This window comes from Girardinichthys multiradiatus, chromosome 12, assembly GCF_021462225.1.
Source record: "Girardinichthys multiradiatus isolate DD_20200921_A chromosome 12, DD_fGirMul_XY1, whole genome shotgun sequence".
NCBI classification, from domain to species: Eukaryota; Metazoa; Chordata; class Actinopteri; order Cyprinodontiformes; family Goodeidae; genus Girardinichthys; species Girardinichthys multiradiatus.
The window spans coordinates 38,413,738-38,430,615 of NC_061805.1; the positions used below are offsets into that span (position 1 = coordinate 38,413,738).

At 38.4% G+C, this 16,878-nt stretch overlaps 1 long non-coding RNA gene across 1 annotated transcript; it reads right to left on the reverse strand.

The window, feature by feature from the left end:
- Positions 1–5,682: 5,682 nt before the first annotated feature.
- Positions 5,683–7,185, reverse strand: LOC124878504. The gene is made up of 2 exons (XR_007040800.1): positions 7,044–7,185; positions 5,683–6,954 (listed from the first exon to the last, which is right to left on the reverse strand). It is a non-coding gene; the product is annotated as an uncharacterized LOC124878504 (long non-coding RNA).
- Positions 7,186–16,878: the final 9,693 nt, after the last annotated feature.

Here is a 16,878-nt window from a genome sequence, read left to right on the forward strand (position 1 = left end):
TTCGTAAGCCCTAACATTCTCATATAGATTGTCAGTAAAGTGTGACTTGGAGGTACAAAAATAAAAGCGCAATCTCATAACATTGTACATACTATTACACACTAGAGTGTAATGTAAATATATCTTAGGATTCTTAATTGCAGGTCGTTTCTGCATGTCATCCTCCCAGTCTGTTAAAGATAAAGGTGCAGCTATGATTGCATCATTCCATTTAAGGGCTATGTTCCTCTATGTTTGTTATCCATATTTGCTCCTCAAAAGTCCATTTATGTTTACATGTAAGAATGCTGGCCTGGAAGTTGGAAACACATTTCACTCATGGAAAAAATGAATAAGGTGGGCCAAATACATTGAAGTTTGTGGTTGCAATATGAGAAAATGTAAAAATGTTTCAGGGACATGCATCAATTCGCAAGGCAGTGTGTATAAAGCATCAATTCCGAATCAATGGATAATGTATGAATAGATAATTTTAGTGTCTCAGAAACTTCCGGTTTGTACACTTTATTGTGTACATATACCCAGAGGGAGACAGAATAGATGCCCTGATACAGTGTGGCCTCTTCAACAGAAAGATATATAACAAACATTTTTACACAGTGACTCTGTACACTAGTCTCTTTAGGCAGATTTTCTAGTTAGAGAAGTAAGAGAAATTCTCTAACAGATTTGGAAGATGTTTTATGAGAGGGACAATTGCTAAATCTTCAATGAATGTAAGAAATACATTTTGAAAATGGTTATTGTGCAATGTTATCTTCCTTAGATCTCATAATGCAAAGTTATGTAATCATCTACTTGAAGTCCTAAAGAAAAAAACGTGATGAACTGATTTATCTCTGGTGTTTTATAGTGCAGCATCTTGAAATGCCATCTCCTTTAAATTCATATTCAGCAGTGACAAAATCAAAGCATATTTCTAGGAACTCTGTGAACCAAAAAAATAATAAAAACACCCATACCATTTTAATTTACCAAGGACACTGGGAATAATGAATCTTTCACTGCCTGGACGTCATAAACATATAAACGTGCTGGGCCAGGAGGCGCAAGAATAATGAGGAGCGGTCTAAACAGTCTGTCATCATCTATGCTTTTAGAGAGAGTCCTCTACTCAGGCTCTGGCAGAGTATATTGGTAGCATTATAGCATAGCGGCCCTCAATTTATCAATAAAAGAACCAGTGTGTCACTCCAGCAAACACATAGCCAGCATTTGCATTCAAGATAACCAGACCTGTCATGTGAATTTTATACTCTGTCTCCTCACTCTGTTTGTGCTGTCCCTCTTTCTCGCTCTCTTGCCTTTCATTTCTCCCTCTTTCGAAAGCTCCTCCAGTTGCCTAAAAAACTATTCATTGGACTAGAATCCACTGTAATATTTAGATACTAATATAGTTTAATCATCATTTTCCCCATGTTATATTAAATGTTCTTCCCTATTTGATTGTAAATTACTGTATTTTATTTATTTTTTATTGTTTTAACGTGTCCTGTCTTGGCATTTCAGGCATGCCATATAGAGCAGATGGTTGTCTTCATGCGTCAGGGCTCTACACAAAGGATGTCTCAAGACAAAATCCAAATTGCGTGAATAACCTTATTAAATCAAGACTGGATCCAGCATTAAAGTAGGGAGGCCACACTGATGTATTTGTAACCTGTGTTTGTATGGCCATCAACCATTTTGGTAAGTTGTGTTTGATTTAACCAGTTTCCATATATGACTTGCACACCCCTTTTCATCAACTAATAACTGAATCTGACTGCACTTTTCAATGATTAGGATTAATTGTAATGTATGTACCTGACTTTTGTGAAGTGCCTTGAGATGACATGTGTTGTGAATTGGTGCTATATAAATAAACTGACTTGAATTGATTTGAACTATCTACTGTTGGAGTTTACCTGCAGCCACTGATGATACCACTTATGCTTTTTGTTTTAACTCCTGTGTTTTTATATTTGCATTTGGTTTTTGGAAGAGCAATATTCAAGTTTAGCAACTAGTGTTCTGCTGGGAAGGTAAAATGTTATTAAAAAGCAATAAAACATTCCCATTTCAGGCCAAACCTGCATAGGTAAACAACAGATTTAATGTTGTGAGTGGAAATAAAGCATGCATGTGCCAAGCTCCATATGGCATTGTGTGTTGTGTGAATACTGTATCTGGCCTCCCCTTGATGGCTTTAGCTGTGCAATAAGTGGCAAGGCTACAGCTGTGAGGGAAAGAGGCAGAAATTCCACCACCGAATTCAATAAGAACAGTTGAATTTCATAACAGATGTTCTGCTCGAATATGACGGCTCCATCAATAACAGTCCCACATGTGTGATGCAGTGGGGTGAGCATTACCCAGTCAAAGTTGTACAGCCATGGCAGAATCTATATCGTTCCACTAGCTAGTCCTCTCCCTCGATACGTTGTTCTCTCTGGCACTTCTTTCTAGTTTATGCCTTTCTTTCAATATCTACAGTTTTTTTCTTTTATCTTCACTTTTTGTCCTGATGATAGACATGTCCAGTCTTTCTTCAATGGAGCAAAGAATTACATCTCAAGTGGTCTGGTTCAATACTGCTGTCCACTCTTCACACAGTACAAAGAAGCTCTGAAGAATATGTGGGCTATGTTTTCATTTTCATCACAACTTCTTTTATCTTTGGGATCCTTTTTTACTTGTAAGACAGATTAAGAACTGATTGAAGAATAAAATAGTCCTTGAAATAATGTGTAAGTTCTCTTCTTGTTTCTTGGTATCAACATAAAATAAAACTCTCTACTCTAAGGGGGTAACTCACAATGCAGTGCAATCTCCTCCATAACAGCACATGCATTGCACATGTGCTGTTTGTTTTATTTCTGTCTTGGATTCATGAAGCAGATTGCACTAACTACATCAATCAAGTCCAAAAGATGGGAGCAATCAGGACCAAACACAACAGTTGCAAAATTCATAAAAAACAGATTTTTTTGCTAATTTAAGTAACAGAGAACTTTAGGCCAAACTTGACAAGGTAACATTTGATTGGAGGATTCACATCAAAATAGTGTGTTTAAATCAATAAGCGATGCAGTTTGTAAAAGACATTGGAACTCTTTAACAGATTTATCCAGAGACTGACATTGGATTTAATATGTATCTGATTATAATAATTATTACATGTATTTTGCATAAACATGCGACAAATGCACTAATTTGTAAATACGTCAGAATGAAAAGGACCACTGATGCATGATGACATCTGGATAGTTTAACTTAATAAATAAAACAAGGGTATTTGATACCTTTTGCAGAGTTCTGGCTGTGTACGGTCCTTGTGTCACCCACATTCCTCGTTAGGCCCCACACAAGTTCGTACAATATAGACAGCTATTCAAGAGTAACTTTAATTGCATTGTGTTTATCACCTTCTACATCTGAAGCTTCTGTTAGATTGTTTGCCACTGGATTTTGCATTTTAAACAAGGGACAACATTGATTTTAAGCACAAGTCACAAAATTTTTTTAAATCTAGAAATTATTTGCAAAATATCAGACAGTCCTCCCTGAAAGAGAGGATGAAGTCTTCATTCTATGATATCCCTGACCTGTTTTTTGGGAAGCCAGAATTGCAGCAGGTTGCTTTTTTCCCTTTTCCTCTCCAGAGGCAAAATTAACATCAGCTTTCAGCAGCAGATTGTAAATCTCAATTAGCGTGATCCATAAGATTGCACATACAATTTTTCTGTATATGATCTACTCAAATACTCATCATATTTTTAGTTTGTTTCCCCCTAAAGGAATGTAAAATGCTTCATTTAAATGTGGACAAACTGTACAGGTCCTTCTCAAAATATTAGCATATTGTGATAAAGTTCATTATTTTCCATAATGTCATGATGAAAATTTAACATTCATATATTTTAGATTCATTGCACACTAACTGAAATATTTCAGGTCTTTTATTGTCTTAATACGGATGATTTTGGCATACAGCTCATGAAAACCCAAAATTCCTATCTCACAAAATTAGCATATCATTAAAAGGGTCTCTAAACGAGTTATGAACCTCATCATCTGAATCAACGAGTTAACTCTAAACACCTGCAAAAGATTCCTGAGGCCTTTAAAACTCCCAGCCTGGTTCATCACTCAAAACCCCAATCATGGGTAAGACTGCCGACCTGACTGCTGTCCAGAAGGCCACTATTGACACCCTCAAGCAAGAGGGTAAGACACAGAAAGAAATTTCAGAACGAATAGGCTGTTCCCAGAGTGCTGTATCAAGGCACCTCAGTGGGAAGTCTGTGGGAAGGAAAAAGTGTGGCACAAAACGCTGCACAACGAGAAGAGGTGACCGGACCCTGAGGAAGATTGTGGAGAAGGGCCGATTCCAGACCTTGGGGGACCTGCGGAAGCAGTGGACTGAGTCTGGTGTAGAAACATCCAGAGCCACCGTGCACAGGCGTGTGCAGGAAATGGGCTACAGGTGCCGCATTCCCCAGGTCAAGCCACTTTTGAACCAGAAACAGCGGCAGAAGCGCCTGACCTGGGCTACAGAGAAGCAGCACTGGACTGTTGCTCAGTACTTTTTTTGGATGAAAGCAAATTCTGCATGTCATTCGGAAATCAAGGTGCCAGAGTCTGGAGGAAGACTGGGGAGAAGGAAATGCCAAAATGCCAGAAGTCCAGTGTCAAGTACCCACAGTCAGTGATGGTCTGCGGTGCTGTGTCAGCTGCTGGTGTTGGTCCACTGTGTTTTATCAAGGGCAGGGTCAATGCAGCTATCAGGAGATTTTGGAGCACTTCATGCTTCCATCTGCTGAAAAGCTTTATGGAGATGAAGATTTCATTTTTCAGCACGACCTGGCACCTGCTCACAGTGCCAAAACCACTGGTAAATGGTTTACTGACCATGGTATCACTGTGCTCAATTGGCCTGCCAACTCTCCTGACCTGAACCCCATAGAGAATCTGTGGGATATTGTGAAGAGAACGTTGAGAGACTCAAGACCCAACACTCTGGATAAGCTAAAGGCCGCTATCGAAGCATCCTGGGCCTCCATAAGACCTCAGCAGTGCCACAGGCTGATTGCCTCCATGCCACGCCGCATTGAAGCAGTCATTTATGCCAAAGGATTCCCGACCAAGTATTGAGTGCATAACTGTACATGATTATTTGAAGGTTGACGTTTTTTGTATTAAAAACACTTTTCTTTTATTGGTCGGATGAAATATGCTAATTTTGTGAGATAGGAATTTTGGGTTTTCATGAGCTGTATGCCAAAATCATCCGTATTAAGACAATAAAAGACTTGAAATATTTCAGTTAGTGTGCAATGAATGTAAAATATATAAATGTTAAATTTTCATCATGACATTATGGAAAATTATTAACTTTATCACAACATGCAAATTTTTTGAGAAGGACCTGTAAGTGCAGGGAGACACTCTTATCTCTGTGAAGCTATCTTAGGAGCAGAACTGAATCTAGTCTAATTTCAGGATTAGAAATTCAGGTAGATTTGCATACAACCGTAAATACCTCTGCGACTGTGCCCGTAACAGTCTTTACAGTCTGTTAATAAAATATATATTATATGTATAAGATTTTTCCAATGACCATTTTTAAAACATTTAATGATGCAAAGTTGGTGTTTTTTTTATGTTGCTCTGCTCTGTTGGGGAAAAAAGATAAAAAAATCAGAATCAGCTTTATTGCCAAGTTCATACAAACAAACAAGGAATTTGACTCCGGTACACTTTACTCTGTGTTTGTATGCATATATCTTTATGTCCTTAAATATACATATATATAAAGATGTATTTGCGACTTCAGTATGCCGTGTTTGGTACTCTATTAAATGTTTATCAGAGAAACAGCCTGGGGGAAGAAACTGTCTCTGTGGCAGCTGGTTTTAGTAAACTGCGGTCTGTAGCGATGGCCTGAAGGTAAAACTATAAACAGTTTATGTGCAGGGTCCAAAAATTGGGTCCATGCTTTAGGAAAATATAAGGGTAAAATAAAATTTTATGAACAATTCTGGCATTCTGTGGTGCAGTTAACTTTACATTTTCTGTTTTATAGGGAGAGAGATATGGTGTAAAAAAAAAAAAAAAACTGAAATCTTACACTTTCAACTCTTCACAATTCTTAAGACACTTTTGAAGGATATCTGTCTATTTGTCTATCACATTTTGCTCTGATGCATAAAGATACACATTCATTCATTAATTTTAGCTGTAGTGGTCAGGATCAGATCTCTGGATATGTAATTTTTGGGTCAGAACTGCAAGGTTTTGAAATCTTTACACTAGAGCACCAACGCAGCAGTATGGCTAAGCTTTTTGGTAGGTCCGATGGATCAAGGTCACAAAAGGAAAAACCTGTACAGGTCAGGAAAGCAAGCTCCCCAATCCAAGGTTCTTTTAATTGTAATGTCAAAATGTGGTTCTCTTAGACTCAGATACACAACCATGAGGACAAAGACAGTGTTTTAACAGTTTGTTTTAGAAATACGGATAAAGGTTGGACTGGAACCAGAACTGGCGGACGAACACGCGGTCTCTCTGAAGGAGAAAGACAGAAGCTGGGAAACACTAGGTAGAAACGGAGAAAATGTGTTCTTTAGATGCCGACTTACAGGGGTGGGGTTATTGGCAAGACCGGGGGTAAATAAGTCCTTCTCCATGGTGGCTTGAGGCTGACAGGATGTGAACGGTTTTCGGAGGATGAAGTGCTTAGTTTCTTCTCTTCCAGGAAACTCCACTATGGTTGGAGAGTTTTAACGTTAGAGGGTGGACAGGCAGGTTGATGGGGGGTTCTCAGGTGGCCCCTGAGAAGCTGGGCTTGGAGTTGGAAGCAGAGAGGAGGCTCAGGGCTGAGGTGTTGAGGCTGGAGTTTCCAAACTCCTCTGAACATGACGCAAGTGAAAACGGAGACCAGAAAGGTTCCACGACTTCCTTCAGGGTGAGCTGCAAGGCAGGGGAAGAAAAACAAGGAGATCAGAAAATCTGCTTAGTAGCAGGACTACAAAGAAGCAAAGGTCTAGCTGTTACCACACCGAGTGAGAAAACAGGCTGACACCTCCTTCTGGGTTTCCACTCCATAAGTAGCCCAGCTGATTGCTCTCAGATGAGCAACACCTGTGCAGCAGCACCTGCCAGTCACACCCTGCATAGAGAGAACACAGCACACAAACACAGCCTGCATGCAGCCTGTACACAAATCACTGTGGATATGTAAAGCATGTACAGTTGCCTTCAAACCTTAATGTTTTAACACAGGACACTAATACTTAATCTTACACTACCAAAAACAAGTCCAAATAATTTTTTTCAAATTAAGCTTCAGTTATTTGTACTGATTTAATAAGCCTGTTACTGGATAAATCATAAAATAAAATGGTGAATTAACAGCTATCACTTACATGTTTACATGATGAGTTACATTTATACATAACTAAGTCACTTTTACATTCATCTTCTATACGTTCCCCATTTATCCCTTCAGCTCTGCTGTATCAAAGTCTCTGTGACAATAGATGTTTCTGAGGTTTGATTGTCTGAGTGCAGCATTTGTCTCTTTCTAACGTCTTTTGTTCCCTACAGCTGCCACTAATATTGTGCAGTTCCATTAACCAGTAAGAATTTATCACATTATAACAAAACACCTTTTCTGGCACAATAAACCACAGAGAAAATAATTTGTCTGTTTCTCACAACAACCTATTATTTCTTTTTTCTGGAATTAAAGAGATATTTAATCTTACAAGGATGTGCACTATATGTATCAGTGGGAGCACTTCATTGAATTTGTTTGTTAGTTGGATTATGTGACGTTTTTCCTGTTATTTTTATGGTACAATTCTATAAAATGAATGCATGGCGTGAATGAGATTTTTGAGTCTTCTCAGCTTGTGTTGCATCAGCTTTAGAAGCCATTAGAGCATGCTATACGTAGTTAGCAAGAGCCAATATATTCAAGCTTCATAAACAGACGTTTAAAATGCCTCGCAAAAGTATTCCTACTCTTTGAGCTTTTCACATTTTCTCATGCTACAACCACTAACTACATCTACATCTTTATTAGTGGGTTCAAAGTAATGTGCACATTTAGCTTTCCACCACACATACCATTTTATATGTAGTTTAAAGTTGGCTGAATCTGACCAGAGCATCCTTTTTTATACATGTTTGCTGTTTTCACTTTATAACGTTTTACAAACTGCGAACGGGACTTTTAATACAATCTCGACTAAGATTTTCTACATTTTGTCTACATATATTGACAATTTCTACATTGTTTAGACACACTGAACTGAAACATTCTCACTGGGTTATCTGGGCTTATTTTAAAATCAATAGCTTGGTTCTTGCCACTCTTCCATAAAGGTCAGATTTATAGAGTGCCGAACCCCCACCTTCCATCTCTGCAGTTTATCCAGAGTTAACATTAGCCACTTTACTGCTTCTCTGATCAATCCTCTAATTTCCTAGTGTTTCAGTTGACAGCCATGGTTTGGCAGGTTTGTAGTTGTGTGTTGGTTGGATTGTGGTGAAAGCCATGCATTCATTTCCTTCCACTTCATAAGTCTGTGTTCCTTTGTGTTGGTCTATAAGATAAAACCCCAATAAAATTTACTGAAGTTTGTGGTTGTAATGGACAAAATGTGCAAAAGTTCAAGGAGGCAATTGAATACTTATTAGAGACTGTATTTCAGACATAATTTGTTTAAAGCATGAAAGTTGAATATATTTCTCTCTATGGTTAGTTTTTGACTTGCAAATCTTTTTCCACTTGTCAATTAACAACATTTTCTTCTCCATGTTGGCATAACTCGTTTAAAGGTTATTACAAGACTTTGCATCAGTTCCTGTATTAATCACCAAAGAAAGACACTTTGAGAACTCTATAATAGATGTATTAAAAATTTACCAGGCAAAAACTTTCCTCGTGCAATGTAGCAAATTTCATCAGCAGCAAAACATTGTAAAAGAGAGGAAGAGCACTTATATAAACAGGTGGGTGAGCACAGAAAGGGATGATGGGACAGCAACGGGAGCCATCCGCGATTGGCGCATTGCTATCCTCGGTAAACCTTTCTTCTTTCTCAGCCATGTGCAGAGTGTTGATAAGAGACATCATCCCACTGACTCATTAATCAACTGTGAAATGTACAGCTACCTGCCGTCTTCTTATTCCCATGGCCCCAAAAGCATTCCACTACCTGCTTCCTCTGTGTTTCCTCTCCTGCATGTATGTGAAGAGAGAAAACAAACTGGAAACCATAATATTCGCTTAGAGAGAGAGAGAGAAAGAGAGAGAGAGAGAGAGAGATAGAGAGAGAGAGAGAAAGAGAGAGAGAGAGAGAGAGAGAAACTGCTCCGCCTGCAGATTTCCTGTTCAAGACTGTTCACGCTTTCCCAGTCATTTCCTTAAGCACACAGTCTTGTTTATTTACATGGTGAGAAAGAGACAACCATAAGTAAAAGCACAGGACAAAAAGGATTGCCAGCTACTTTGATTCTGCTTTGTGCTCTGAAGATGTAAAGCTCAGCACTTTGCTTTACATATAGACACACATCTGATGCATTTGTGTCTGAAAAGCTTAAACTACACCAGTGTAGAAAGATAACTATGTGTTTTATCATTAACATCAAACATTCACACCATGCTGTCACAGTTCACTTTTTTCCCACCTACAAAAAAGCTATATTCCATTTTTTTCCCCAAGCTGGTCCATTGTTGTTCTCCTGCATTAGCCCTATCACCAGTAAAATCCCGGATATATTTTGAAATTATGCAGCATGAAGTGGATGTGTTCTGCATACACATCCTTTCAACATTTTACATTCCATGAGAGAACTGCGGATAGCCTGTGTTTTTTGACTCCAAATTCACTCATGGGTGGGAGGAGGTGGGGGTATGAAGAGAGGGTGAGTCTGAATTTTTGATGAGTTTATTTGCCTATTTTACATGTCAGAACCTTTCATTTATCTGCCAATTTCTCTCTATGAAAAACGAATATATAATCAGTCACTTTACAACATATTTCTTTACTGAAAACTCAGCAACAAATACACCAAATCAAAATTAGATTCATGGGCAGGGAGTATTTTACAACAATGGCTGCATAAAATGAATAGAAACATCCCTACATTATGTTTTTACATGTATTTTATAAAAATTCTTTGGTTTGCCTGTACTCTGATACCCATAAATAAGGTTCAATCAGTTAATTTTAGAAGTCACCTAAGTGGTAAAAAGAATCCACCTATGTTTGTGAATGTGTAATGTAGAACCTAGGCCTCCATCTGCAAAGGTATCTTGTTTTTAGGCATTATGTTCACACAGATCTGGCGTTTTGAAAGAAATTATCATTTTTGAAACCAGGTCCCAGAGTGAAAAAAATTTAAAACCAGTTCTGTGTTTCCATGTGTGCATTAGAGGGTGACACGGGAGTGGATTTTCTCTCCTGTCCCATCCCGCTCCCACAGAAAAATGTCTTGTCCCATCCCAATCCCAGGCCAGCATAACAAAAAAAATCCTGTCCCATCCCACTCCTGGTAAATTGACTCCCATTTAGAACGACTCCCACTCCTGTCCCACTCCCATTTTTGTTTTCTTCATTTAGTCTTTTGGCAATTTCTTTCTTTGAAGGACCAGTTAGGTCCCTGTTTTTAGCTGTAGTAAAGGCCAGTTAAAGTAAAAAGAATAATAATGAAGAAATAATAAAATATCAAACAAGGAAACAGACCATGCCTATCTTAGCTGAATAAACAAAATGTACATAGTTGTATTTTACTTATTTATTAAGTGATCATTTCCTTTGAACAATGACATTACTTTTATGTTTCAAGTTGCTGAAACGAAAGAAAAATGCACCTAGTAAGAGAACTGTACTTGTTGAACAAAAGGACAAAAAGGCATTACTTTCATAATTTAGAAACTGTACCTCAATGGTTCACGGTCCTGGTCCTCAGGGACCCCTTCCCTGCCAGTTTTAGATGTATCTGCTCCAGCACACCTGATTTAAATTCTGACATGACCTCCTATACAGGCTTCAAGAATGGAAGGTCAAACTGGACAAATTTAATACAATAAAATAATCATAAAATAAATAAATGTTGTGAATGTCCCATAAGTGAAGTAAATGTAACATGAAAGAAATGTAACATTAAATGTGCCATTAAATTAAAGGTACCATTTATTTATTTAATACATCATTAGAAACAATAAATGTACCATTATATCATGAAATGGACTATTATTGCAATTAAATGTGCCACTGAATAATTAAGTATAATTTTAAAGACGACATGACGTAATTAGTGGTACACTTAATATTTAATGATGTATTAAATAAATTGTACATTTAATGGTACATTCAATTTTTTTCTATTTCACAACATATTTATTTAATATCTTCCCTTGATGAAGCCTTTCTACGAGGTCCTCAAGGGGACATGGGGGAATTTTTTCTCTTTTTGCGTTCTCACGCAATAGTCTTTGCGTTATTTCACAATACTTTGTGGGATAGTTTCCAAACCAGATAACTGCAAAAATAAAACAAACACTACACCCGTTTTGAGATTTATTGAGTTTTATTTTGAAATCAGCCTTAAATAAAATGATCTTCAAATCAGACTAAAAGACTGTTTTTATCCACAAGCTGTCAAACAAACTACTGAACAATAATACTGCACGAAACCACATCTGTGACACTTTGTTTCCTTATTACTGCTGCATGTGTACTTTTTTTTTGTACGCCGCGTTTTTGTTTTTATCGTGATTTGAACGGTTCTTCTTATCCTAAGCATTTTATCGCATTGTTTACTGCGTGTTAACCTGCATATGACAAATAAACCATATCAATGACATATCAGTGTTTGTTTTATGAGCAGTTTATCATCTGTGCTGTTGCTCCAAAATGCCGAACGCAAAAGTATGGCGCGGGGACGCAAAATAAATAAATTTCCCATGTCCCCTCATGGGCTTCCGTACCTTACCTCTTAAATCTTTAGAGCACATGCAGCAGTTTTGTTGGTCAGATGAGACTTGACACATTTTGGTACTTTTGGTTTGATGAATGAAGAGATGCAGGGCTGATTTAATCCAGAATTTGCCAAACAAGTGTCCCTTAATCACTGGTGAACTTGATTACGACTAAACACGTTTTACAAGCAGCAGACTGCGTGTTAAAACCGCTACATTCAACTCTCCTGAAGTTCGGTAATATTTGTGACTTTCCTGTCAGCTCTATGAGTTTAATAGATAAGTCCTTATTTCTGACTTTACGTTACAAATCCAATTTTACCACGTCCAGTTCTCCACCTGCGTATGTTCCCTCCATCCTGAACGCAGGTGGAAAACATTGATCAGAAGCACTGTTGGCTTGTGGGTCGAGTAGTTCGTTTGACTCGCATTATAGTATGTGCTTCTTGGAAAAAAACTACACAATGGCGGCGTCGATCCAAGTTTTTTTTTCTTAAAGTTTATAACAAAGTCTCAGTTTTACATTTCCAAAGACAATTGATCCTAGTTTATTTTCCCTTCTATTGGTTAGATCCCGCTCCCGTCTCTTCCCGTTCATGTTTTATCCTGTACCGTCCCAATCACGTGATCTTTACTGATGCTGTCTCCCGTCCCGGGGATTCCCGTGGGAATCCCGTGACCCGTGGGACTCCCGAAAAAATGTCAGCCTCTAGTGTGCATGCAAATGCATCTTTTTTAAAACGTTGATGTCGTAGTTCCAACCTACAAGGACCTATTTACTGCCATGGTGCTGTTTTTACCTTGCATGAGTTGTCTGCGCATGTGTGTTTTTGCAACTGTTTTTGGTGTGTTTCTGTGGCAGTGTCACAGTGCCACAAATGGGCCCTGCATACAGTACATACAGTGCCTTGCTAAAGTACTCAGCCCCCTTGAACTTTTCAACCTCTTGCCACATTTCAGGCTTCAAACATAAAGATATAAAATTCAATTTTTTGTGAAGAATCAACAACAAGTGGGACACAATCGTGAAGTGGAATGAAATTTATTGGATGTGTCAAACCTTTTTAATAAATAAAAAACTGAAAAGTGGGGCGTGCAATATTATTCGGCCCCCTTGCGTTATTACTTTGTAGCGCCATCCTTTGCTGCATTTACAGTTGCAAGTCGCTTGGGGTATGTCTCTATCAGTTTTGCACATCAAGAGACTGAAATTCTTGCCCATTCTTCCTTGCAAAACAGCTCGAGCTCAGTGAGGTTGGATGGAGAGCGTTCATGAACAGCAGTCTTCAGCTCTTTCCACAGATTCTCGATTGGATTCAGGTCTGGACTTTGACTTGGCCATTCCAACTCCTGGATACGTTTATTTGTGAACCATTCCATTGTAGATTTGGCTTTATGTTTTGGATCATTGTCTTGTTGGAAGATAAATCTCCGTCCCAGTCTCAGGTCTCTTGCAGACTCCAACAAGTTTTTTTCCAGAATGGTCCTATATTTGGCCCCATCCATCTTCCCATCAATTTTGACCATCTTCCCTGTCCCTGCTGACGAAAAGCAGGCCCAAACCATGATGCTGCCACCACCATGTTTGACAGTGGGGATGGTGTGTTCAGGGTGATGAGCTGTGTTGCTTTTACGCCAAACATATCGTTTTGCATTGTGGCCAAACAGTTCGATTTTGGTTTCATCTGACCAGAGCACCTTCTTCCACATGTTTGGTGTGTCTCCCAGGTGGCTTGTGGCAAACTTTAAACGAGACTTTTTATGGATATCTTTGAGAAATGGCTTTCTTCTTGCCACTCTTCCATAAAAGCCAGATTTGTGCAGTGTACGATTGTTGTCCTATGGACAGACTCTCCCACCTCAGTTGTAGATCTCTGCAGTTCATCCAGAGTGATCATGGATCTCTTGGCTGCATCTCTGATCAATCTTCTCCTTGTTCGAGATGAAAGTTTAGAGGGACGGCCGGGTCTTGGTAGATTTGCAGTGGTCTGATACTCCTTCCATTTCAATATGATTGCTTGCACAGTGCTCCTTGGGATGTTTAAAGCTTGGGAAATCTTTTTGTATCCAAGTCCGGCTTTAAACTTCTCCACAACAGTATCTCGGACCTCCCTGGTGTGTTCCTTGGTCTTCATGATGCTCTCTGTGATTTGAACAGAACCCTGAGACTATCACAGAGCAGGTGGATTTATACGGAGACTTGATTACATACATGTGGATTCTATTTATCATCATCAGTCATTTGGGACAACATTGGATCATTCAGAGATCCTCACTGAACTTCTGGAGTGAGTTTGCTGCACTGAAAGTAAAGGGGCCGAATAATATTGCACGCCCCACTTTTCAGTGTTTTATTTATTAAAAAAGTTTGACACATCCAATAAATTTCATTACACTTCACGATTGTGTCCCACTTGTTGTTGATTCTTCACAAAAAATTGAATTTTATATCTTTATGTTTGAAGCCTGAAATGTGGCAAGAGGTTGACCAGTTCAAGGGGGCCGAATACTTTCGCAAGGCACTGTACTAAAACGTTTTCAGCAGTGCTGTGTGTACTTGTGTGAATGCACATTTTTTCAACATAATTTTTTTTATGTCCTGCACAGCTTTTCAGGCATACCATATGGAGCACAAGGTTGCCTACTTGTGCCAGGGGATATCTCAATACAGTATCCTAATTGGTTGATTGATTAACCTTAAAAGTTCCAGTTTCAATTCAAAGTAGGCAGGCCACATTGATGTTGTAATAACCCGTGTTTTTATGACTTTCAACCATTTGAGTAATTGTGTGTTGGTGCATGGCTGTGTGTATATGTGTATGTGGGTGAGCATATGTGCAGAAATGACTGTGTTTGTGTTGAGTGGGTGGATGTTGGTGGTTCTGCTTCTTGGAGGGGTGCTGCTTCTTTGCACTGTGTGTTGTGGACTTTCTGTGGCACTCTTTGGTTTGCTGGACTGGCGTCTTTCCCTTGGGAAGGGTGGTGCATCGCGGGGTCTGCTTGGCTGCCAGGCTGTGCTGGCGGTTTCGGTAAGTTTGTCTATGGTGGGGTGCATGTGCCTACATTACGCTGGCTGGGGGTTTGCATTTGGATGGGCCTGCCATTTTGGTTGGCCCATTGTCCCACACCCGAAAAGCAAAGAAGAGAAAGAAAAACATTTCTGTACGTGCACATGTGGTGTAGACATACCCCAAAAGACTTGGAGCAGTAAAATCAGTGAAATGTAGCATTAGTATTGACAGTAGGTGCTGAATATATATGCAAGTCGCATTTCAAGAGAAAACCAACTATACATTACCCTGCCCCCATCCCCCCACAATTCAATGCTACTTTATGTTGGTATACCAGATAAAATATAAAATCCCATTGAAAACTCTGAAGTTTGAACATGTCACATGACAAAATATAAAGAAGTTCAGGGGGTATGAATAATCTTGTAAAGTACTGTTAGCCAGAAACACTGTCACACTCTTGTCATCACGCAAATACAAATACTGAAGTTTGTTTACAACTTGACTTCCTGTAATGATCCGGCTGTGCACTCTGCTAAGCACTAAATTATTCAGGTCCAATCTAAAATACATAGATATGTAAGTGGCTGCAGGTTTATAAGATGGCCATGGTGTCAAACCAAACCAACACTACTATTGTAGTGAGATTAAGCATATTTTGTAATTTAATATGGAAATGCAAACGAAAGTAATAGAGTTTGCTTGCTGTAAAATGGCTCTACATCTGTTGGATAAAAAAACCCAAAAACTCTCCACTGGGATGTGTCTGTCCTGGGGTGTGGATTGCATTATTGCATTATTGACTACCAAGGCTGTTCCCGCTGGTGAACTGGTAGCTCTTCTTGGCCTTTGATAGATTGTTACCTCTGAAACCTTATTAAATCAAAATAAAGAATTCGTGGTATACTTATTTATTTAGAGTTTAGAATCTGAGACTGTGAGTCTGACATTTAGTGTTGATATTTGGATATTTGTTTACACTAAAATAGTTTTTTTTCAAATTTTTTATCGTCAGGCCCATTTTCTGTTTTCACTTAGCCAAATGCTTAATCTGTATTCCTGTTTTAGGAAATAAAATAAAACAGCTTGTGCTGTAAACTTTAGGGGGTATATTATATTCTAAAAAGGACTGCAGCATTGCCAAGAACAGATAAAAGGAGAGATGCTTGATAGGTGTGTGGGATGTGGACTTACTTTCATGTAAATACTGTCAGTGCAGTGACAACTGGAACAAAACATTGCTGTATTCTTTGACATGTTCTTTTTTTAACTAAGGTAGTCAGACATTCAAACTGCAGTTAAAATGGGTGGACAAGACCTAAATAGGAACAAGTTGTACTTTTTACTTGGTCTTCTAATACAATTAGATGAATCTGATGAATATTAAAATAGTTATGTTCTTTTTGTGTTTTAATTTGTTTAACACTTGTTTTATCATGTAGCGCTTTGAGATTTACTTAAATTTAAGTGCGTTATAAATAAAATGTATTATTAATATTTATTTATTATTAATTGGCCAAAACATCAAACATGATGTTACTGTTCAAATCTTATAAAGAAAACTTGTATGTCATTTTCGAACATTTCAAGTTTTACAGTATACCCTCTAAAGCCCACAACAGTTAGCTCATCAAGAAATTACTGTGATTTCTTTCAAAACCCACCATACTGTGAATCAACCACATTGAGCAATGACATTTAGCAGAGTTTAATTTCACATTTCTGATCCACGACAGACTGTAAACATTTTTTGTAAATCAGCTGGTAACTCGAGACCGCTTGGTTTCATGGCATACATTTACATGAGCACTATGCTTAATCTCTTGCCCAAAGACAAATATTTCCACAAAAATAATGGCTGTGAGAAACAATTTAAACATACATTCACCT